Here is a 25,468-nt window from a genome sequence, read left to right as displayed (position 1 = left end):
AAAGACAGCTCCGTTCGCCGAGAATAAGAAAACAGAAGCACGGCTAAAGTATACATCAAAGTAAGTGGAAGCCCTTGTTCTATGAAAAACCTCATTAAATGAAGAACAAGTGATTGTGTGCAAATTTATGACCAAATGAGATAAGGAGCGGCATTCCTAGCATACCAGCTTTACTCAAGCTGAAGGTCGAGTCATTTCTAAAGGAACAGCCGGGCAGAAATAGCTTGTGTCTCCATTAAAGGAGGAAAAATAACTCTTGAAGAATCAACTGACAGGCTTTGAAAATATAAATTCTGTTGCAAGCTGTTCACTTTGGACCCTTTTCCTCTTTGGATATATATTTTTAGACTGTGGGACTCTGCTTTCCATGGATAATATATTTGCCGGGATCCTGATTGCTGGACCTCCCTTTTCGGGGGAGGAGAAGGAAGCCTCTGGAAGTAAAAGGGAGAAGAACGGACTGTGAGCTGTGAACTGGGGGCTATGTGGTTTGAACTGAACTGGGATCTTGACAAATGACATTCTAATAATAGAGTCTTGCCGGGTGAAGGTTAAAACAAACTTGGAGAAGAGAAAAGAAGGGAAAAGAAGAAGCAACTGGTCTGAAAGTTATCAGTGACGTGGAAAAGGACTGGACTACAAAGACACTTGAGAGATTCATGTTTTAGATTTCATCTCTTACTTGAATGTACCTGCTATCTTATTGCTAATATTGTATAGTTGCAAGGTGAAATATTAGAAATATTGGATGTGTATTGGGGTAAAGGGGAGAGGGAATTTTAAGTGAAAATAGTGGAAACAGAAAATGGAACCTCTCCCTGAGAAAACCACAGATTGGTGGCTAGACTGGAAAACCTCTTTTCAGATGTCACTGTTGCAAAAATTCATGCAGGTAAATTATTATATTGACAAGATGGAAGACGTGATTGGAGGCTCTCAGGGAGGGAAGGTAGCGGAGGTTAAATTACACCAAAAAGAGATCTCAGAACCGGCTGTATTGATGAAGATATCAGATAATATACAAGGGATGGAGGGCCACCCAATAAGCGATGTAGCGATAGCAGATAGGAAAATTGAGGTTGAAAAGGAAACTTTGAATGATATTGTTCCCCTTTTAAAATATGGAAGAAAAAAGAGTCGTAGAATCAAAACAAGCACAGGGAGGAAAGAGGAGGGGAGAGCAGAATTTATATTATTGTGGGTCTGTTGAGTGTATTCTCAAGAAAAAATGAGGGTGAAAGAGGGGATATATTTCACAATTGGCCTTGGTGTTCTGATGCTGTGGGAATAACATAGATTTAAGCTGTATTACACGTATAAGTTGAAAGCTAAAGAGGTTAATACATAGACAAAATAGTCAAAAGAAGAAGAAGAAAAAGAAGAAGAAAGATGAACCTTTATTGGAACATGAATAGATTAGATGTTTATATACTTGATATGAAAGATTGAATGATTATGCATTTGATGTTTTCTTATTCTCAAAACCCTCTTTCCATCCCCCCCACTGCCCTTTGCCTTTTGTATTCCTTCCCCATTACCCAATAGTTTTGAAAATAAAATTTAAAAAAAAGAGAGAGAAAATGCAAAAAAAAAAAAAAAAAAAAGTTTTCAAACTCTAGTTCTTTCCATCCAAAATACCTGAGTTGAGAAATTTGGTAAGCACTTTGGAAACACATAGGAATGAAGTGTTCATATAACTGTATTACTCAAATTCAACTTGGTTGACATATTTTCAATGTAGAGAGAATCATAGTCCCTACATGCTATGTATGAGTAAAAGACAGAGAGCTTGTTATAAAAAAAGAAGTGAGAAAATTAATTGAATTCTGCATTGGTGGAATGCACAGAAATTAAAACCTACACTTTCAAAAAAACCCAGAAAGCCATGAGTGAGAGGGACAAATGCATCACTTTCATCTTTTCTCACATGATTTTGTTTTATTCTAATGTTATTATAAATATGAATGAAGACTGATAAATAGATAATTCTGATAAGAACAAACTGAAATTAAAATTTCCCCTCTCTTCTTCTAATGTTATGGACTTTTACAATAGTTTTAATTATACAGATTGCATGGATCTGTTCTAGAAAACAGATAAATCTTGGGCTTAGGTCTACCCTTCTACTAGGAGCCCACCTGTTTCATAGGGATGATGGCAAAGCAAGAATTAACCATCAGATAGGATATAATATTCTATTCATACTGCCTAAATAACATACCTGTTAAGGGCATGACTGTGAAAAACTTGAATTTTATAGCAATATTGTAGCTAGAGTGAACACTGAATTAACATAATTTGTTAACGCAGATTTTCGTGTTCAGTAAATTAGTATAATAGCCAGATGACACCTAGCTGTTTTTCTTTAATATTATCTAAAAATGGGGGGGGGGGGTGAGTGGGCGGGGATTGTGACTTTTGTCCCTATGTTTTTCTTCTGACAACACACTTCTTAGATCTCACTGAAAATGCAATTGAATGCAAGTCCCGAAAGGCCATCCATACTGTCAGTAACGTTACATCTACACTGAGAAATTCCCAAGGGAAATTCAAGGAGTCTTTTGGAGAATGAAAAAATATATATTTTGAAATAAATAAAAGATAGCAAGGGGTAATACTATCTTATCACTGAATTATATCATATGCAAACAGTGCAGTGTTTCTCATTTTTCCAGTTCAACTACAAATGTGATTGAGATTTTCTGCAGAATGATTTGTTACATTTTTCTGAAATGAACTGAGCCATAGTTGAACATTTCATTTTCTTAATTTTACATTCTATCAAATCCAGTTCAAGTGTGTTATGTTGTGGAAATTTGGGGTTGACAGGAATTTCCTTATAATAGCAAGAAGAAGAAGAAGCCATGGGGTATTTAAAGGGCCTACTGTCCAGTGCTCCACCTTGCCCAATGAGCCTCGATCTCTTTCAGCCTGTGATGCCGGATATGGTGGACAAGGCGCTTGATCGCTGTCGTGCCACCACCTCCTCCCTTGACCTTTGCCCGGCCTGGCTAATTAAAGCAGCCAGGCCTATAACAACCAAATGGGCCACTGCAATAATTAATGGGCCTCTCTAGGAGGAGAGGAGGCACTCATTAGGCCCATTAGGAAGAAACCAAGTTTGGTGGCGGACAACATTGGCAATTATAGGCCTGTCACCAATGTTTCTTTCCTCGGGAAAGTGGTAGATAGGGTGGGGGCTGACCAACTCCAGGCCCTTTTGGATGAAACCAACACCCTGGATCAACTTCAGTCAGGCTTCAGGCATGGAAACAGTATTGGTCATCCTGTTTGTTGACCTGCTGAGCGAGGCCGACAGGGGCGAAATTTCTCTGTTGGTCCTTCTTGATATCTGAGCCACATTCAATACCGTCAACATGGTATCCTCCTGGGGAGGCTCTCCAAGTTGGGAATCAGTGCTCTGGTGCTAGCCTGGCTCCATTCCTTCTTGGAGGACCTGTCCCTAGAGAGTACAGCTTGGGAAGAGGATATCAACTCTGTGGAATCTTAATTGTGGGGTTCCGTAGGGCTTGATTATCTCCCCAATGCTGTTTAATATCTACATGAAGCTGCTGGGTCAGGTCATCAGAGTATGTGGAGCCTTGTGTCATCAGTATGCTGATGACACCCAGCTCTACATCTCCTTTTCTCCAACAACAGTGGATGCTGTTTTGTCCCTTCAGTGCTGTCTGGAAGTAGTATTGAAATGGATGCAGGTGAATGGTCTGAGGCTGAACCCAGACAAGACGAAGGTCCTGAGGGTGGTTGGCCCTGATGTCAATTATTTGTGGAACTCCCTCTCTTTTTTCAGGAGTGACTCTCACCGCAAAGAATTTGGTTCACAGTCTGGGGGTCCATCCTGACCCGGCACTTACCATGGAGACCCAGGTAGCATCAGTGGTCCATATTGCCTATTTAATCTTTGGAAGATTGCACAGCTGTGTTCCTATCTTGATGTGAGGGCCCTCACCACTCTGCTCCATGTGCTTGTACTCTTGAGATTAGATTACTGTAATGCGCTCTATGTGGGGCTACCTTTGAGACTGGTGCGGAAGCTTCAAAGGGTGCAGAATGCGGCTCTCAGACTTCTGGGATGAGAAAACATCAACAGATCTCCCCTACTCTGGCTGCCCTGCACTGGCTGCCTGTTCATTTCCACATTGATTTCAAAGTGCTAATGGTTTAGGACCTCAATATCTGGTGGAATGCCTCCTCCCACCTAGATCTACCCAAATCACTTGCTTTAGTCAAGATGGGCAGCTGAGGGGCCTAACGCCAAGGGAGGCCTGAAGAGAAAGAACAAGAAAGAGGGCCTTCTCTTAGCTAGAAAAGCAATTCATGCTGGCATGTTACAGCTTTTTTTTGCAGATCTTTGAAATCAGCAGAGATAACAGTATTCAGAGCATAGAATAATGTTTCTGTTGATAGAAGGGAATTTCTGTTAGCAAACAGGCCCATGTACTTGATCCTGACCCCCTACAGCCAACATATTTGAGTTAGGATGGCACTACTAATGTGTTTTAGTTATTTTTTCTAGGCCAAGGTTTTCTACATCTTTTAACCTTCCCGGTTCTCATCGTTCTAAATGCTTACAGCTTCTCCTTCTGTTTTGCTTTTCAAAAATTAAATAAATATCACTAAAGAGGGTTACAGCAGGTTAGGACCTGCTAAGCTACAAAGTGCTCTGAAAGTGTTGCTCTCACTGGAGAATAACCTTTCAACAGCGACTCTCTTTTGTGTTCGATGAATACCACAGAATTTTGTTTTGATCCATTTTTTTTATGAATGGTTGTCAACATTTACAAATTTCTGTATATTTAGGGTGGGAAAGATGGAGGACAACAACGAAGAAATAAACAAACACAGCAAAAATGGAAACCACTGGATTCATTCATCCAAGACCCCTGACTAAGAATGTGCCACTCATGTCTGGATTGGAATCCTTGCATCACTAACCGTATCTGTGGTGAATTAACTTGGCAATGGCAGAAGCTGCTGCTGCTTCTTTCCCTGAGATTTGCACGATGGCATGGCCCTCTCCACACTGGGAATGGATGTACTTATTGAGTACCACCAATGTAAATGTAAGATAATTTGGTTACATTTTCTTTTTGAAGAATTTACTAGAATGTGTGTTTTTATTTATGTCAAGTGAAGGGAAGGAACCACCATGTTTAAAAATATGAATGTGGTATGAAGGGGAGGACAGAGAATATTCATAGGCATAGTTCCAATGCTCCCCAAAAGAAGGTGGCTACTGTTAAACATACAAATTTTAGAAAATAACTCTTTCTTTTTCATCTCTCCAAAGTAAATATACTAATTGGATTTTAATTATGTTTAAAAATGTAAATGTTAGAGAAGTCAAAAATGATGGCTGGTGGCACAATAAACACTTTCCTCCTGTCCAGGTTCTTGTCAGTTCGACAATGCCAACAGAGCATGTAATCCCATAATCAGGCCAGCACATGAACCGCATGTTATTCCTAGTACTCTCTTTATTGAAGGCACATCCCCTTAACAGTAAAAGTAACTTAAAAGTCACAGACAGACCACAGAAGGAGTTCTCTCTCTCTAAGTTGACATTTGTATGTAGTACAGTGATTTTTTTAATTTTTATAAGAAACTCCTTATAGTTTTTAATTTGGAACTAGCTACTTCAAAGTTCAGATAACATAGATGATGTAGATGAAGCACTCTGGGTTTACAAAGAAAGTGTAACGCTACACCATTGTGATTATTGTTACTCCTTGTCCTCCTACAGAGAATGTAGTGGCATGAAAGCCAAACAAGGCAAAATGGCAGCTTCCTTCCTTCTGACATTTGGTTCTTGTTGTACGTATTTAAAATTTCACTGTGAAAATCGTGACTGACTAATGGGAAGGATTTTTTGGAAGGTGTGGGAGGTTGGCTAATTAGTATTGAGAAGAAGTATTCTGCTTGGGAAGACATCTACGAGCGTGTATATACATTTCCATCTAACCCTGCTGATGATCCATCTGGACTGTGTATCATTTAATAATTGCTCTGCATGCAAGGAGTTCAGAGTAAACCTCATAAAGGAACCCCACCCACCCCCACACGCATACTCTGAATATAAATGGGGGCATATGTTTTCTTAAACCCCACTGTCTCGGCTCCCTATGCTATAGAAACTTATTCAGTTGTTGTTCATGTTGAACAGCATAATTGCATTTTTGGAAAAGTGTAACTTTTATAAAATCTCAAAGTAAGAGCTCTAATTTATTTTATTTTGCTTGCCATTGTTTGATGTTAATAATCAGTAGAAAGGAAAGTAACAAACTATCAGTTTGATTTCATGGACATAGATGGTGTTTTACAAATTTATACCTACCTTACTTCAGCAGCCAATGCTTTAATTCTGTTTTTTTTTCATCCATACCCAAAGTAAACACTTGAACCCCAGGAGAATATAGAAGAAAGAAAGAAAGAAAGAAAGAAAGAAAGAAAGAAAGAAAGAAAGAAAGAAAGAAAGAAAGAAAGAAAGAAACTTTCTTTCCCCAGCTTTGTTAAATGGATTTCATTCTAACAATTGACAACAAATGTACAAATTGTTGTTTAAGAGGCATGTTTGCCAGACCGTAATGGGTTTCAAGACTATTATGTAGCTAGGATAAAAGAAAATGCTATACCTCAATGGTAGGTGACATTACAAGCAAAGAAGTTGCCATAGAGACAGGCTGCCCTTAAGAAAGTATCTCCTACTACTACTCAGGTGCAAATATAATGGATCATTAGGTATATTGGCCATTCCACTGTACCACTATCCCTAGGATACCAAACCAGTTCTATTACCTAGAAATGCACAAGGCAGATACCTTTGGTTTCCAGAAAAGTTAGAAAGTGTGCCAGCATGTACTGGTTTACATTGCAGCTTTCACATTCTCTGCTACCTTCTTCTGAAACAGTGGCTTTTACTCTAGAAAAAGCTTGTAAAGATAATGGCCAGTATTTAATGGTGTCCTTCTGCTAGTGGCACAGTGCTAGTTCTAGACTATACCCAAGGACATAATCCAACATACTTCCAAAATAATGACTATTTCTTTCCAAGGAGAGACAATGAGGGTTTTCACAAACAGCAGATATGGACTACCTTGTCCTGTAACTCACTATGGCCCATTTGTGTATGCATATGCTACTGGAATATCCAGTGAAGTTCCATCAGAACAGTTTTCATACCCCAACGATATTCTTGATGTAGGTGATTGGTAGACCAGTTTTCTAGTATAATCCCAGAGCATTTCATCACCAGAGTCCCTGCTTCTGTGTTCACAATGTGCAGAACCTGACATGAAAACAGACAGGTGTAGCCTCATGCTCCATGACCTGACATCGATGCTGTGGTCTATTAGTGTGTCATTTATATATTGCTGTTAATATGGAGCAATCTGTGCTGGTTGATATCACTTTCTAATCTCTGTCATTTCAAAGTTAGTGAGACAGCTATTGTGTCACACGAGGTGGCAAATCAGGAGTTTTTTCTTTTTTTAAAATTCTCATTGAACAAAATTGGGGTGATATTTAGTTACAATGGAGGCAATATTAACTGTTTAAGGCTGATAATTCCTTGATGTGGAGGGTGCATAGCCTTCTTCTTCTTCATGACCCATCTGCATACCCTTTTAAATCCCTCTGATAACAAGTCTGCCTCCAACACAGTACACATGGTTATGGATTTATGAATTGGCAGTGAATGAAGCCCAGCAAAGCTGAGAGGGATAATTATGCACAGGTTGGAAATCCACTCTTATCTGAATTTCCTTCAGTCAACAGATAATTGTATTATTATTCTCTTTTTATTTAAGAATGCATGTAAAATATATATCATGGCTTTCCATCATACTTGTTATCCAAGAAGACTTATGAAAGAGAGCCAAATAATGTCATCTTCAAAACAAACAAAGCACCACACAATAGATCTGTAAGTGTTTATTCAGTTAGGTAAAATGGGGCTCATTTCCAGGAAAATATGCACAAGATTGTAGCCTAAATGTCATTGTTGGGTTATCCTCATTAGTTCCAAATACTGGACTAAAATTGGCATCAGTCATTTATCCATACTGTAAATATCCATGGTTACGGGAAAGATAAATGTGTGCAGTTGCTCCCCAAAGCGTTTGTACGTTCTTCATATTAAGCCAGGCAAGATGAAGTAAAGACTGTTTGGTGAAGGCTTATGCAAATTAATTGACAATCATCCTTGATCATAGGGGATAAATGACAAAGAAGCATCTAAACATAGCACAAACAGCACTAAAGTCTGATAATTGCATAATAACACTTCTGAGATAAAGGAACATAGCGGGGGAATAAAAATTAAACCTGAAAGAAAGAGTGTCACAAACACCATTCAGCATCTCGGCAGCCCTTATGGCAACAGAATGGCTGACAAATGGCAAGATGCATGTTAAAGAGCTTGAATCAATTAAGAGCCATTAATCTAATTCAGTGTGAAGGACATCACAGCAAGAACATCTTCTATGACAATCAACCAACTCTGTTCCTTTCCACCTCAAGGAATTCATATCTGTTGCCACAGAGGTACTTAAAACAATGCAATTGCTAGTTGGATAAAAATTGAATAAAGAGAGATAAAGACAAGTAATTTTACTCTGAATGCAGAAAGGGTAAAAAAAAAAAGTTATTCATATGGAGAAGATATAAGAAGAAGACCCTAAAATTTGTAGAAGGGTGTGGTGCAATGTCCAGATAGAGAAACAACCATCAACTCTTCAACCAGAGCATTAAACAGAAGCTGCTTGTTCAATTCTAAATTTTGTTCTTCATTTGCTTTCTGATAAGCTCACTGGAAGGGCAGATCCTGAAGCTGAGGCTCCAATACTTTGGCCATCTCATGAGAAGAGAAGACACCCAGGAAAAGACCCTGATGTTGGGAAAGTCTAAAGGCAAGAGGATGACAGAGGACAAGATGGTTGGACAGTGTCACTGAAGCGACCAACATGAATTTGACCAAACTCCGGGAGGTAGTGGAAGACAGGAGGGCCTGGTGTTCTCTGGTCCATGGGGTCACAAAGAGTCTGACATGACATAATGACTAAACAACAACAAGTCAGTTTATTTATAAGTCTATACACTACTATTCACTATCTGGCATCAGGATAGCAACCTAAGATGTTTGGTTATTTGTGTAGCTTTCTTCCTTTATTTACCTCAGTAGGAGGAGTTATTGATCTACCATTTGCACATTCATAAATGCAAGTGAAAATTATTTGGGCAATGATTCAGAATCCAGTGGCATACAATTCTAAATCCTGTAAGATGCAAGAAGTCTGCCACAGCACCCTGAATAGACCAATATCTTTTCCAAGCTAACCATTGTGGCCAGCTTATAATTGGACAGAAAACCACCAGATATTAACAAGGATCGCTGGTTAATAAAATCTGGCTCCAATCTCTGGAAAGCTGCAAAAGATAGCGTCAGATAGGTTGGACCAATAAGTATGAGACAACTTCCATGTTAAAATTCAGTACAAGGCAGCTTCCATACTACCATGATATTTTTAAAATCATGCTCACCTCTTTCTATATGCACATGGAAAACACCTGCTAATAGAAACTATGTAGTCTGTTTTTGCTTACTGCTTTTTTAAATTTTGTGAACGTTTACCATGCAGGTTAATCATGTACAAGGACATATTTAATAGTTATTCAAAAAACAACAACATGAAAATGCCACTTCTGAGGTCATCAACATGTTTTTAATGAATAGATTACTAGTCTCCATGTTTCTGCTGCCTAATAAGGCTCTTTGTTAGTGTGACTAAATGTGTTATTTGTTGCAATGATGTTTATAGTGTATTAAAAAGGACTTCTGAAAGTTGAATGTACAGTTTTTAAAATGGTGCTGTGGCTCAGAAATATGTAAGCACACATATTTTCCTTTAGCTATTCTTACAGAAATGTTTCCTTCTCTCAGTGATAAATAGAGGGAAGAAATCAGTTAGGTATTGGCAACAATGGAGCCTCTAGGAAGAAGCCCAATAGATACCCAAAGGAAACGTTCTAAGAATTGGAGAGACATGATTCAGACATGCCTCCATTCTTGAGAAATCGGACTTCCATGGTCTGACTGGTCTTTACAGCTTAATTCCTGAAGACTAATCATGGCACAAAGCACCTTGATTTCCAAATTACTTGGGGCATGCTGTGCACTTAAATGCTTTCATCAGTTAAGGAATTAGCTCTCCTGATGACAGATGATCTGTACAATCTGCTTAAAGCCATCAGATTTTTTTTCTAAGTAAATGTAAAAGGTACTAGTGTTAATTGGAATGGGATGGGGACCCTAAAGAGGCTCTTTCTTTCATTTTCAATCTTTTACAGATCTCCAGAAGAGAACAAAATGGAAAATAATGTTTTTGTTGTATATGTCCTAGCAGGTACAATAAAAATAGACAGAATCTACCAATTTAAATGCCTGGTCAAATGAAAAAATTTTGAGCTCATGCTGAAACAATTTTGGTGTTTTGCACCAGTCAGGGCTCCACAGAGGGTGTAGTCAAGAGTAGGGATGCCTCTCTTCTTGAGACATGGTCCTAGATCAGTCTCATTGGCTGATAGAAGCAGACAACAGAGAAACCCAGTGACAAAATGGCAGTGTAGGGACAAGACAGAAGCATTCTGGTTACAAACACTTTCAGCAACATTTACTATCTGAATAGGTAACTGGCAGTGTTAATGTAGGGAAGCAGTACTGACTAAGAGTATTCTTAAAAAGACATTCTACAGAATTTGAAATAAGACAATGATATTGACAGGAGTAGGTGTCTCTCAGTATGAAAAAAAATAAGGATGACTGCATCTTTTCTACTGTTACTTCTAACTATTATTATTCTTCCTGCTATGATTATTTCCACTTCTACTAACACTACTTTCTCCTCCTACTCCTACTCCTTCCAATGCTGATTTATGGTAGAAGACACCCCGTGTGAAACTGCAATATGGTAAGGCAATTTGTAGCCCACAGTTATGCACTGATACATTGAAATGGGGAACTTCATATAAAAATGCAGATGCTTAACAGATTTGATGGAAATAATGAAGGTGGGCATTATAATTTGGTGCATTCATGGATTGTAATAATACTTTGTTCTGTTTTGAGTTTCCCCCTTATTTTATTTTTGTAAGAATATTACAATCTTCAAAGATAGGGAGGGCATTATTCAAAAATCATCAAAGGAAAGCAATCTGTGTACTAAAGAAGACAATCTGTGTTTATTTCTTCTAAAGTAAATCACAATACAGTGGGCGAAAAAACAGGTGCTCAATGCCTAATTGCCCAAGTGAAAACCATATATCATCTGTGCATAACTCCCACTAGAAAGCTGAAGATTCTGCCTTTTAATTCAGTAAAGGTTTTCTTTTGTTTTGTTTTTAAAAAGTTTTATATATTTTTTATTATTTCTGCAAAAAAATGTTGGCAGAACGGAGTTTGAACAAAACTTCACAGGACTAGGAATAATTTAGTGATTGACAAATCTTTGCTACATTGTGGTAGATAAAATTGCAGTCTACTTCTGTTTACTCAGAAGTAAACCCAATTTAGTAAATTTGTATTTAGTATAGTGGTGCCTCGACTTACAAACGCCTCGACATACGACCATTTCGAGTTGCAACCAGCTCCGCCCGCAAAATTTTGCTTTGACTTGCGGACGGAGCTTTGAGTTGCAAACCAAAGAGGCATGGAAAAAAAGTGGGGAATTCAAAATAGAAGGCTAACTATTGGTCGGTGAAAAGCTTCTTTGTAGCTCTTTCACCCTAACGGTTAATGTGCACGCAAAGAGGCTTTGGACTGCCTGGTGCTGCTTTCTGCTTCTGGGTGAGTACATTTACAGGGGTTTGCAGGGTGGGTTTGGGGGGCAATTATGTTTCTGTGCTGTGTCTTTTGTGTGTGTTTTTCCCCAGCCTCCTCACATTCTGATGGAGCTGGCTATGTGTGGGTTTTTTAAATTATTTTTCCCCAGTCCCATTATGTTCCGATGGAGCTGGCTGTTTGTGTTGGGGGGGGTGTTTTTTTTTTTTACTCAGCCCCATGGCATTCCAATGGGGTTGGCTGTGTGTGGGTTCCCCCCCCCAGCCCCATCCCATTCTGATGGAGCTGGCTGGGGGAGTGTTGATGATTATTATTACTTGTCTGGAATGGATTCATCGTGTTGCAAATCATTCCTATGGGAAATGGTGCTTCGGCTTATGGCCATTTTGAGTTACACCCATCTTTTAGAATGGATTATTGTCGTAAATTGAGGCACCACTGTATACTGAAACCTGAAAACTTCAAGCCATACAACTTTTAATACACCATCCCAGATGAGAATTATAAAGAAATCACTTTGGAAAAGTTTAAAGCCCAAATAGCAAACAACAATGCAATCACACTGCATCAAAAATGGTGTTAACTATTACAATTACCAAGCTAGAATTACAGCCTTCTCCCTATCCAACAGCGAAAATGTATTATGCACACTTCGTTGTGTACATGGGCTTTACACAAACAGCATCTCCATGTTTTATTTTAGTTCCCAGAAATATTTTGCACACACAATAGTTGCATAAGTGGAATATTTTCCTAACTTTGACATTCATGGGGAAACTCCTAGATACCTATAGTACATATATGTCACCTGCTCATGAAACTCAGAATCACACTTCTTAACAGCAGAGTAGACATTTCACACCAGACTAATTAGTAATAACAACTTAGAAGATACAGTATAATTGTGTTACATTATGATGGTAACTTTACAGAAGTTAGTTTTGCTAATTTTGTGATGCAACTGTAACTTCCATAGTTATTTTATACTTATGGACATATCGTTTTGCTCAGTAGTGAGGAAATAATTTAATATGGTTCAAGGGCTGCCTCTGTTCAGGTTCTGTTTCATAAGATAAAGTAGGATCGCAACTCCCAAACGAAGTTTTCCCATTTCTTTTTATCATTATAATTTGTAACGCATTTAAGTGTTACAAATAGTCTCAAATAGTCTCATGAATACACAGTCTCAAGTGTTACAAATAGTCTCATGAATACACAGAGGAAGGGAAATGCCATGGCAGGATTCATCCCCAAACCACCCAAATAATGCCTTAAGAGAGTCCCAACAGTGTTCCGGATCATGTGGCAAAAGCTCTTCTTGCTTGTAAACATACATGCGTGAGATTATATTGATGTTCCAAAGAGAGTGGTTTTATTCAGGCATTACAGCTTGAAAGGGAGTACAGTTCTGATCCTTGTAGTGAACTTCATAGGCCCTGCCCTCAGTGGCTCTCCTGATGTCAATCATACCTTTGCATATTCAGCATAAAGGTCTAAAAAGGCCCCTTTGCTTTGGTTTCTGTCTGTATATGTCCAACCAGCCAGGAAGTAAAGCCAACTAGACTGTAGTTTCTCCAGGAGTGCCTGAAAGGAGATAGTAGCAGGTAATTTGAAGGAGCAGATGAAAATGATACCCAGAGTGCAAGCCAAGGTTATAACATAAATCAGAGTCCTGCCAGACCACCAGAGTGCAAACAAAGAGTGACTAGGAGAGTAGTCAGCATTGCATGAAGGCGAGCTTGTAAGGGAATTGATCAAACAGGAAAAAAACCCTAAGGAATGCTGAGAGAAGTGAACAAGGCAAGTAGAGTTTGGCATTGCTCTTAATAATCAAACATCCTTATGCATCTGGGGCTTGGGGGACACATCTTTCCACAGCTGTAGCTACTCAGGCAAAATCCTACATTTGAGGTGTCCTTTGTCAAAGCCTTGCACTCTGTCTCAGCAAGACCCAACTATCCTAGATGTTAAGAAAACTCATTTGCTAATGCTGTAGGATTATAACAGCACATATCAGTCGTCATCTCTTGTCATGTCTTTTTGTATGTTCTCTTTTTTACAACAAGATATCTTATGCAGTTACTGATACAGAAATAAGACTTGATTTCTTTAGCTCTCAAGAAGTTCAATAAAAAAAGAAGTCCTGAATTATGGTCAGACTGTGCCTGTTTCAAAAATAGCATAAAGGGAGGAGAAGGTTTTAGTAAGTCAGCTATATTTCAAGTGCACTTGCAGTTAATGGTGTAAACCTGCAATTATATGCAGTGTTATAATTGCCATCACCATTTTGATCACTCTTGCAAGTGGTACCTTTTAAAAACAGGCACAAAATATTACATACGAGTTTCTGTTTTCCCCTGAAGATAGGAGAGCAATACTTATTGGGACATTGTGGGCTCGTTTGCATGTGTCAACATCACAACTAGTTGTCTGGCACTGACACAGCCAAAGTCGATGTAGCAGTGATGACATCTGACCTCCAGTGGGAAAGGAACAAGAAGCAGTAGTTTTCACTCTTGTGGACAGCTTTTTTGCCAAATGTAGATGCAACAAGGATGACAATGGTGGGGATTGTCTGTCATTGAGTAACTTGGAAACAGTTGACATCTTTATTTCCAGAATGATGGTTAATCACTATAACAAACAAAATATTTTGGATAGCAAGCACAGGTTGATGTAAAAAAAGTATACATGTTTGTTTTAAATGTTCCAACATTTCAGTTTAAGTTGAATGACATAGCAAACATCAAATTATATTCCAAGTAGAATATTTTTTTATTTTTAAAATATATATTTTAATGTCCGTTTATGTTCCCAGCCTCTAATCAGAAATGATGGATAATTTTGTTTACTCCACATTAGAAAAAATGGTTTATTATTTCGTATTTCCTAGATGAATAGTGTCACTGATAGAAATCAACCTACACAACCACCTAAAGCATAATTTAGGGGTGGGTGGGTTAGAAATTGCCCAATATGCACATTTTCTGAAGGGAAGTATCAATACAAGATGGGATAGCATGAAATGGATTTAAGACACACAAAATTCACACAAAGCAGAAATGGTGGACAAACTATTTGTGTTGGGGGAAAAATCGCTGTGCTCCTCAGAATTTCTAGATAACACACATAAGGTTGGGGAGAGCTGACGGGGAAAGTAAGGGTATATTTTTATGAGTGACAACTTCTGATCATACTGAATGATTTAATCAGGTCTCTTCAATCTCAGTGTGCTGGAAGAGGACTATTGAAGCAAATAGGATCGTGATGATAAAGTGTGTGGGGAAATCCCCAGGGAACCCTGCTTGGAAGCCAGCCAAGCAGCAGTTGCATGAAAACCAGGGAGAGATCTCTGATAAATGAAGACAGACTACAGTCTTTAGTTATGATGCATGTGGGGTCTCCTTCCACCAGCAAAAGTGTTTCTTTTGAAAATCAGGTGTGCGAGAAGCATACATCTTGTTTTAAAGCAGAACCACACTTCCAAGAAAACTTTTGCTACTGAGTTTTGGCTGCAGAATGGAAAGTGCAGTGGTATCAGAATGTCCTTGGGTCTACAAGGAAGTTACATGTTGTCAAGCCCTGTTTTACATGGACTGATAGTGGCTTATTAGTGGCAAAAGCAAGCTTTCTGGATAACCTATTAGAGAGATTTAATTCAGGTGTATGTTTATGTTTAAAAAATCAGACTTCAAAGACATCTTACGCTTATTTTGCTGTTCTACTGATGGGTCACATACCATATTATCTCTGTTTCTGTCCTAGAGCGAGCATCTAATGCTACTCTGTGAAACACTTGCAGACTCAAGTTTTGGGGGCTTTTTTGAGTTAAAAAAATCTTCTGTGAATATTGGGTTATTATTTGGAGGATGTGAAAGCCATTGCCCATTACCTTTGATGTAGCAAAATTCTTTTTGTCTGTAATTTTTCATATTATTGGATCTTGACAGAATAAATATGGACAATCAAAGGGAACAATGGAGTGGGGCTATGTCTGGTGGAGAGGAAACAGTCTTGCTGAGTGTAAGTACCTTTTAGTTGATGCCCCATTCTCTAACAGCGATTTTGAAAAAAGTTTGTGCTACAGTCCTTCTCTTTGGATATGTGACCCACATAAAAGAATTTCCTTCACGTTGTTTGAGTACTATTGAATTATTTGCGCTCTCTTTAAAACGCACTGTCAGAGCTGCCAATATTTTTCTCCCATTCTTTGTGAATGTGAATTGCTGTGGTATATTTTTCTTTGCTTTCCTTTCTTCCTGTTACACTGAAAAGGACAGTTGGTGGTCGGACATATTTGTGGCTTTCACAGACTGCTGCTAACATTAGCCTGAGGTCTTCCAACGCCTCAAGATCAAAATAAAGGGGATGAACTCCTGATTTAGTGAAAGCAAACAGAACTTTTCTTTCACAATCACAGGAGAGGGGGAGAGAGAGAGAGAGAGAGAGAGAGAGAGAGAGAGAGAGAGAGAGAGAGAAGGAGGGGTGGGAGAATGAGAGACAGAATGCAGTTTGAAGAAGACCATTTAGGGGGAAAAACCACCAGTATTTATTTATTTATTTTATTTTATTTAAAATATTTCTATCCCACCTTTCTCTCAGAAAGGACTCAAGGCAAGATATTTCGATGCTGCCAGCTCATCTCTTCAGACATGGCATTAGACATACAGATCTCTGCAGTCATCATGTTCAGAGTACCTGAGCGAGAAATGTGGGATTGGGATGCTATTTTCTGTATGTGCTGTAATAACGAGTTATATGAGTCTATACTTTAAAGCACTGTTAAATCTCTGCAAGATGAATGCAAATCTGTAAAAAGGAAGGTGAGATCTTAAACCAAGAATAAATTCAGGGTTAAATCATTTGTGGGATTTGAGATTGAAAAATACCTGTGAAGTTTTCACTTAAAGAATTCTAGGCCTGCCTATGGAGAGATCTTTTAAAATTATGTCACATTTGCCTTATTTATATCCATGCAGAGGTTTTACATTAAAAAAAATACCTTTTGATATACATTTGATGCTGCTGCTGGTGGGTTCCATTAACTATCCCAAAGCTCTGAAAAGAGGCTGAGACTATCATTTGAATTATGATGTGCTTAAATTATTTTTTGCGGTGTTTGTAAATCTTTGATTTTAAAGAATATTGGCAGTTCATTTTCTCTAATTTGGTTCTCCACAAGATTAAAGGAAATGCATATTTGAACCTAAAGATGCATACCAGACACTGGGAGTAAATGATGGTTCTTTCTGAAGTTTTTGGTGCATCAGCGTAGTCGTATATCCTATTTTATTTTGGCCTGAGGGGACAAAGTGCCTCTGCTTCAACTATACTTTTAACTGCTGTCACTTTGTCCCATTTTACAGAGTCTAAGTGTGAGATCAGATGGAAGGAAGGGGATGCATCTCATTGCACTGGAAAGGGTCAGTTTGCAGGGAGCAATGTCCCTTAAAGAGATCCTTCCATCTGTCAAGGAATCACTCCAGCCTGACCTGAAAAAGTAGTACCCCTATAGCCGGACCAAAAAGATGCAGTTTCAGCATGGATTACGGTTGAGCTGCAACACAATTCCCCGTGTGTCATGGGATTGCCAGTAGACATGAGGATGAATTAAAAAAAAACTCAAATCACGATATTCATAGAAAAATCACTGATTCATTGAATATTCATCACTTTGTTTTTGTGAATTCCGGAAAGGCCAACAAATACGTACGGATGAATATTTACCTGTATTTTGTTCATCCCCATAGGCAGAGAGGGAAGACTAGGCTGCCAGAATGGAAGCCACTGGCTCTGTCTGCAAAGACGGCAGTGGTGGTAGAGGCCATGGCAGAGGCGGCAGCAGAAGAGGCAGCAGCAGAGGAGGAGGCAGTAAGACATGGGCTGTCAAAAAAAAATCATTGATTAACCAATTTGTTGTTTGTTGGTAAAACATTAGTAAATTCATGGTTCGTGGTTTGTCAACCTTGACGAACCATGAACCAACATTTTGGCAGTTCATCCCCATCTCTAATTGCCAGGTAGTATATCTCACTAGACAGCTCCACAAGCAGTCCAAAATGCCTGTGGAGCTGTGTGATCATACCAAAACAGAGTACAGGACAATCTGTCATTTGATTGTATGGTAGCTGTCCAAGTTATAGCCACAGTCTTTGCTACCTCTTAATCTATGCTGCCTCTCAGTCACACAGATTTTGCTGTTGTATTGGTTTGATTAAATGTATCACTTCTGTTCTTTAAAAAGAAGGGCTAGGTTGTCACTGTATATTTATGCTATGTCACTCACTGACACCATGTAAAATAAAGTTAGGAACAAAGCAATACAATTTGGGAGTTGTCAGCCTTGCTTAGACTTCTAACATTGTAATTGGGATATGAATCAGAACATTGTTCATTTTATTCCTTCAAACAACCACCGGTTTTCACTGGGCCCCATTTTGGGGAAGCAACATTTATTTTTTTATTGCTTACATGCTTTTATATGTGTAGTTGGTTCTCTGGGGAACTTATAGTGGTGGACAATGTTCAGAGGCCTAACAGCCATGTATGCCCACCCTTAGAGCTTGGAGGACCACAAACCATTCCCTCCTCATATATCTGAAGAAGAAGAAGAAGAAGAAGAAGAAGAAGAAGAAGAAGAAGAAGAAGAAGAAGAAGAAGAAGTGGATGCAGAGAGCAAGTTTGCCATTTTTAGCCATTTGTGAATTATTCTAATGCACCTAATACAGTTATAGTATAAAATGGCAGGTGTATGGATGGTGAGAGGGATTATTAATTCAAATTGTCAATACTGCAGTTAACAAACAGATGTGCAATAGTTTCTTTCTTTCTTTCTTTCTAAGAGAAGCAGGCAGAATTGTAAAATAATCCAGTTCCTGCTCAGAAGTTGAAATATGCAGGATCAATTTTAAGACTGGTTTAAGTAGGTGTGATTAAAAACAGCAGTCCTACAATCAAAGTATATGCAGCAGTCTAGATGTCCTATGGAGTCACATGGTACAGTAATCTCTGCATATGTTTTGTCCTGTGGCAGCTAGAGGGCAATAGTGCTACAAAATCAATGGTGTGTAAATATTCTCAAAAGTAGAGCCATTCAGCTAGGCTGACAGAAATGTCTCTTCTGATGTCAGCTTTAATTAACTGAAGGTTCTCTTGGCTAATACAACTCCCCACGAACTCCAATTAATAGCCTGTCCTTAAAACAAGTGTGTTCCTGTCCAGCTTCCAGGTTAGGATTTATAAACCTTGCTGAGAGTATATGTACTTTGGTTTGTTTATTTTTTAAAGTTAAGTAACATTAGCTCATTGAAAACAAATAAATAATTAAACCAAGATTTGAGTGAAAATCAGAAATAATCAGAAGAGTGTGCTCATGTTCCTTTTATTCTAAACTCTCAGTGAAGTGGGAAAAGTTCAGTTGCTATCAGTGGGCATGTTTTCTGAATCAGAGGCCAGAATCCAGTCGCTCCCAATTTTGGGTCCCCAGATGTTCTTGTACTACAAATCCCAGAAATCCTGGAAGCACACCTAGTGGTGAAAGCTTCTGGAAGTTTTAGTCCAAGAACATCTGGGGACCCAAGGTTGGGAACTACTGCTTAGGTTATGCCTGCCAGCAATATAGCAATGGCATAAATTTCAGCAATGAACTGGCACAAGTTAAAACACTGACATTTTCTATTGATCGCCTATCATGAGATTCAGTATGTGATAACAAATGTCATACTGATTTTTTAACCTGCAGCAATTCACTGCTGAAATTTACACTGATGGGTGTTGTGCTGGTGTAAACATGTAATAGGATTCTAGCCAGTGTATACATATTTGAAATATGAAGTATATAAGCCACAGAATTTGCATTATCATTTAGAAAATTAAAGAACATTTTTAAAAAAATAAAACCTCAAATGTAGGGGAACACAAGTCTTGGCCCATCCATAACAAATGCTTTGAATGCTTAGCTGTTTAAATTCTCACTTTGGATCCTTTGGTATTCAGCTGTGATAGTCCTGCTGAATTTGATCCCATCTTCTGTTCTCGGACAACCGTCTCATTTTTAAACACTGCATGACTTTCCCATGATCCGTTCTGTGCTAGAAATCGCTGTTCCTACCAAATCTAGTCTGTGCAGATATCTAATAATTTTCTTGATTTTATTTTGGTAAGAAAAGACACGAGGGAGAAATATGGCAGATTTATCATATTTGTCATTGGTTTAAGAGATCACCTAGTACTAAACTATTTTATTTCAAGTCCAGAGCTATGTGAGGGCTCAAGGTCTGATTTTGATGCTGGAGCCTTTGGTGTCTATCTTATCAAATGCTGAGTGCACGGATTATAGTATAAAGCATAAATGAATTATATAAATTATAGTATACGTATATGAATTGCAAGAACTAGTTACTGTACATTATTGGTCAATAATAACAAAGAGAAGCACAGTAATTCCAGAAACAGATTACTTATTCTGTCTAGTCACTTATTCAGCTGCCCATGTAAATCCCTTTCTTGTGTCAACTGGATAATGAAGGAAAATTGATTTCACAGAACTTAGTTGAAAAATACCTGTCAGAAAAGTTTTGGGCTTCAGGTGGAATGTGGTAAATAGGTCACACTGGTGGGTAGCGCAGAAGGGACAGCTATAGGTGAGTTCCCACAGGGCATACAGGAAGTGCTAATGCTACGTCATCTCGGCATTGCTCATCATGCAATTACAGTGCTGGGTATGAATGGCTGGGGCTGTTCCAGGTCATGGGCTGCCTAAAGTCCTGAGGCTTGAGGGACCGGAGCAGTTCTTGTACCATGTATCTGAATTCCGCACTATAGCTTTCATAGTTGAAAAGTTGAATGACTTGAGTTCAATTAAATAAAATGTGGCCCTATTTTTCACCCAACACTTGCATCTTGCCTCTTTATTTCTGGCAGGGGGGCAGCAAAGGCCAAGACTCTTTTAGGCTACATTAAGAGGTCTAGAAATCCCATGAAATACTGGTTCTCATCTATTTGGCACTGGTTAGGCCTCATTATGAGTACTGTGTCCTGTTGTGGACATGACATTTGAAGAAGGATGCCAGCAAACTGGAACAAGTTCAGAGGAAGGCAATGAGGGGACTGGAATCCAAGTCCTAGGAGGAAAGACTGAAAGAAATTGGCATGTTTAGCCTTGAGAAAAGAAGACTGAGGGCGATATGATCCCACTAGAAAGATTGTTGTACAGAGGAAGGACAGGTTTTGTTCTCAATCTTCCCAGAGTGCAGGACATGTAACATTCAGTTCAAGTTACAGAAAGCCATATTTCAGCTGAGTATCAGGAAATTTCTAACTGTTATAGTAATGCAACAATGGAACCAATTACCTCCAGAGGTGGCGAGTGCTCCAATGCCAGAGGCATTCAAGACAAAATTAGACAGCCATCTGTCTAATTTGATTTGGATGTCTGCACTGAACATGGGTTTGGACATGATGGCCTTAAAGGCCATTTCCAACTCTATTATTCTAGGATTCTATGGCACTGTTAGTTGGCAGCAAATATTTGCTCTTAAACCAGTCACGTTCCTGACTAAATATCTTGGTGTAAACATACATGATCAGGGAGATACTTTTATTTCTTTGCCACATCCAGTATTGTTTGCAAGTGCCATCATTCATCCATTCCTCTCACATTCCTAAGGAAAATATAGTTGCCTTCAGCATAATGCTCATAAGCAGAGTAATCAATTGGTTCCTCTTCCTTTTATCTGTCAAGAAATCTAATCTGTTAATATTCTACCACTTTTCTGTGTGTCAGTGGAAAGTACAGGAACATCAATATGAGAATATCAGCCCCTATGACTGAAGATATTCATTATGCACTGCTTTACAAGACTACTTATCATTCCCCAAGATATCTGCTGAGATACTGAATTGAAAGTTAGTTTTTAACTGTTTCATATGCCCAGAAAACAAATTCACAAGGATTGTGGCATCACATTACCTTAGATTCAATATCTCTTTCACATTTTTGAGCCTTACATAGGAATGCTTTTTTAAAAATAATGATATAAATATTAGGGAATATAAATATATATTTTAATTAATTTTAATGAATTTGAGTTTTCTATATGGTGTAGATATATAACTTTCCTTATATGTTCATATCAAGCTAATAAATATTCCTGGAGCAAAACTGCTCAAAGGAAGGACACTTAAAGAAAAAGAGAAAAAAGAGAGAGAGAGAGAGAATGAAAAAGTATCAAAACAGAGCTCTTTGCACTCCATTTGAATCACATTGAAGAAGAAGGATGGATACTTACAGTATTAAAAAAACAATACATCATTACAATATTAAAAGAGAGAGAATTAAACAGATATATTAAAATAACAGCAATAAATAACAGCAACATCACAAACAAAAATAAAACAACAGAATATGATAATCCCTTTTTACAATTTCTTTGGTCAATCAGTTATTTAAACTTTCTGATGAGAAAGGTCTTTGTCATGAATATAAGTGTGTGGAGGAAAAGAGTGAGCATAGTTTAGATGGGTTGGGTTTTTTGTTTGTTTTGTTTTTTGTTTGTTTTTCCTAATGTACTTCTTGCCTTCCTCGTGTGAAGGATGAACATCTGAAAGTTTGTGGGGGGTTTTTTTGGGAAAAATTCAAAAGAACACAAGAGGATCCCAGCTGGCTCACATCACCACACAAAACATATGAAAGATGGTAAAACTGACGGGGGGAGAAGAGAAGTGTTGATCCTCACTGTCCTAGCTTGAATGTTCAATTTTCTCTGAAGCAGAACACTTCAACAAGGCCAAGATGTTATCTGTATACAGTGGCCCCTCGACTTACAGACGGCTCGACTTACAGACTTTTCAAGTTACAGACTTCTCTGGCCGCAAAATTTAGGTTCGACTTGCAGCCAGAGAATCGACTTACAGACCAGAAAAAAAACAAAATGGAACAAAAATGGAACAAAACCGGCCAGTTACGGGATTAATCAGTTTTCAATGCATTGTAGGTCAATTGAGACTCGACCTACAGACTTTTCGACCTGCAGACACCATTCCAATACGGATTAATTCCATAAGTAGAGGTTCCACTGTATAACTTTGCACAAATATTAAGTTAATCCATGTCATCACCAGAAACAATATAGATCTCTGAGCTCACTCTGCAGAGAGAATCCTCAATACAGCTTTCAAGTCCAGGGGAGAAATATATTTGCTATTGTTCCCCCACAGGACCAGCTTTGGAAAGTTCAACAACAGTACAGCATGAAGGGGCATCAGTGACTTCCCTATCATTAAACAGAGGCAACTGCCTCAGTGGCAGATGCTGGATAGGAGCAGAAAAGCCAGCCTCCCAATCATTTGTCCTGAGCCCTTCATCTACCTTACACAACCTAGAGGAATCTGCTGCTCTCATGTGTGAGGGAGGATCCTTTCGCCAGTCTCTGTAGCCAACATCTTCAGAGGACAGGAGTTAGAACTCTGTCTGTGTTCTGCTGTAGTGTGTGGGATTGTTGAGTATTTGTAGCTGTGGGATCCGGGGTTTTTTCTTTTCATGAGACTGGGTGTTTCCTGTGATCAGGGTGTTTTTTGTTATGGATGTTTTGTTATAAGGGGGGAGATTATCTGTCACTGTGATTGATGGGTGATTGATCACCCATCAATTAGCTAGTCTTTTGTGTGCAGTGATCATTTCTCCGCTTATCACAACAAAACACCCATAACAAAATAATACCCTGATCACAGGAAACACTCAGTCTCCTGAAAAGAAAAAAAAACCCTGATCCCACAGCTACAAATACTCAACAATCCCACACACTACACCAGAACACAGACAGAGTTCTAGCTCCTGTCCTCTGAAGATGCTGGCCACAGAGACTGGCAAAACATTAGGAAGAAAAACCTCCAGAACACAGTCAAACAGCCTGAAAAACCCACAACAACCAATATCAATATTTACTTTTTGAAAGTGTGCTCCTAACTCCAACTTAGTAAATTTCCTCTCACCACACAAAATAAATTCAGAAGAAAGTTTTCAGTACCTGTGAGATCACACCATCTAGTATTGGTTTTCAGAGACAAGGCTATGGTTTAGAAGGTGAATATGAGACTAATTTGAAAAGGATGGAAGGTTTTGTTGAATCAGATGAAATCTGAAGGCTTGTGCTCTTTTTACTGAATATAAAGTTAACTTTAATTGTTCTGGCTGCACTTGCATTTCAGAATCAGTAACCATTTATGATATATTGGATACTCTGCTCACCAAAATCTATTGCTTCTAATGATTAATAATTCTGGACTTTTATGTTCAATTATTATTCCTAAATATAGATGTAATTATTCATTTCTTAGTCAAATGATATGTCCTTAGGCTGATACCTGTGTCACAACAATCTGAAAGAATTTTAGTTTTTCCACAAACATCTGTAAATTATGACATATGGTGCATAATTAAACCTAACTCCTAAAGCAGTAAATAAAGTGAAAATGCAATACAAATACAAAGATAAGTGAAATACCAAGATCTGTCATCATTTCGAAAAGTCAAACACCAAGAATGATCATAGAATGCATGGCAGTTTGTTTGTTTGTTTGTTTGTTTGTTTTTTATTTATTTAAGAGAAATGAGACTGCCAAACTGGCATTGATGTATAAAGACAGTTGGAGTGATTTGCTTATTAACTGGCACTTCACAAATTACACCTGTGTTTCACAGTGTTTGTTGGCTGCCATTTGATGTTGGAGTGAGCATAAAGGGCTTCATTGTGACCTCATGTACCTCATGTGAATTAGGTTTTGGCAAATTTGCAGAAAGGCAGAAAGGCTCGTATGTTGTTGTTTACTGCTCCTTGCAACCCATCAAAACATTTAAATGTCTCATGTCCTTCCAGTTTATGTCTCTGCCTCAAGTAAGAACATGTTATGGTTAGGAATTGTACTCACGAAAGAGCATTCCATCCTTGGGAAAAAATACAATGCATAGGAAATATTTTTGCAGCAGTGTCTCTGGCGTGTTCTGGAGGGTGGTGTAAATCGGGGCCAGCCACCTGTGCCGGTGGGATTCATTTTTGTCAACGAAAGACAGAAGCAACTGACAAATCCCCCATCTCTATTCAGGATGATCTATCTGATTAGAAGTAGTCTTTGGGCTGCTTTTGCTGTTCCTATCTGAGTCCTAAGAACAACGTGAGGGATAGGGCTACTTAGAGTAGGAAGACAACTCTGGTTTTGTGTGGTGTTGTTTGTAAGTCTTGTCTCTTATTTGAAAAAATATTCTATATCATTCATTCATTCATTCATTCATTCATTCATTCAATAATGTCCCTTTCCCCCAAGAAAGGGATCTCAAGGAGGCTTATGAATTAAAAAAACAAAAACAATAAGTTGCAACAACTACTTTCCAAAGAACTGTCTGAACAGAAAGGTCTTTGTCTTGGTGGAAGGGCAGCAAGAATGTGGCCTCTCTGTAAAGGTCCTGTTTCAAGTTCTTTCCAGACATATCTGTGAGAGTGCTAATACCGAGACAAAAAAAATTGACCCCTCCCAAAGATCTTCAAAAACAGGGACACTCATATAGTAGATATGTGCTTTCAGATAGCCTTGGCCCAGATTGTATAGCACTTTTACAGG

At 38.5% G+C, this 25,468-nt stretch overlaps 1 long non-coding RNA gene across 1 annotated transcript in view; it reads left to right on the top strand.

The window, feature by feature from the left end:
- LOC140707779 (uncharacterized) overlaps positions 1-25,215 on the top strand; it is a 35,987-nt gene extending 10,772 nt beyond the window's left edge. Inside the window, exon 3 of the long non-coding RNA XR_012087960.2 lies at positions 4,822-25,215. This is a non-coding gene — a long non-coding RNA (uncharacterized LOC140707779). The remainder of the gene's footprint in view (positions 1-4,821) is intronic.
- The last annotated feature ends 253 nt before the right edge of the window (positions 25,216-25,468 follow it).

This window comes from Pogona vitticeps, chromosome 5 (genome assembly GCF_051106095.1).
Source record: "Pogona vitticeps strain Pit_001003342236 chromosome 5, PviZW2.1, whole genome shotgun sequence".
NCBI lineage: Eukaryota > Metazoa > Chordata > Lepidosauria > Squamata > Agamidae > Pogona > Pogona vitticeps.
Note: the sequence above shows the minus strand (reverse complement) of the source record. Positions and strands in the feature narration are given on the sequence as shown.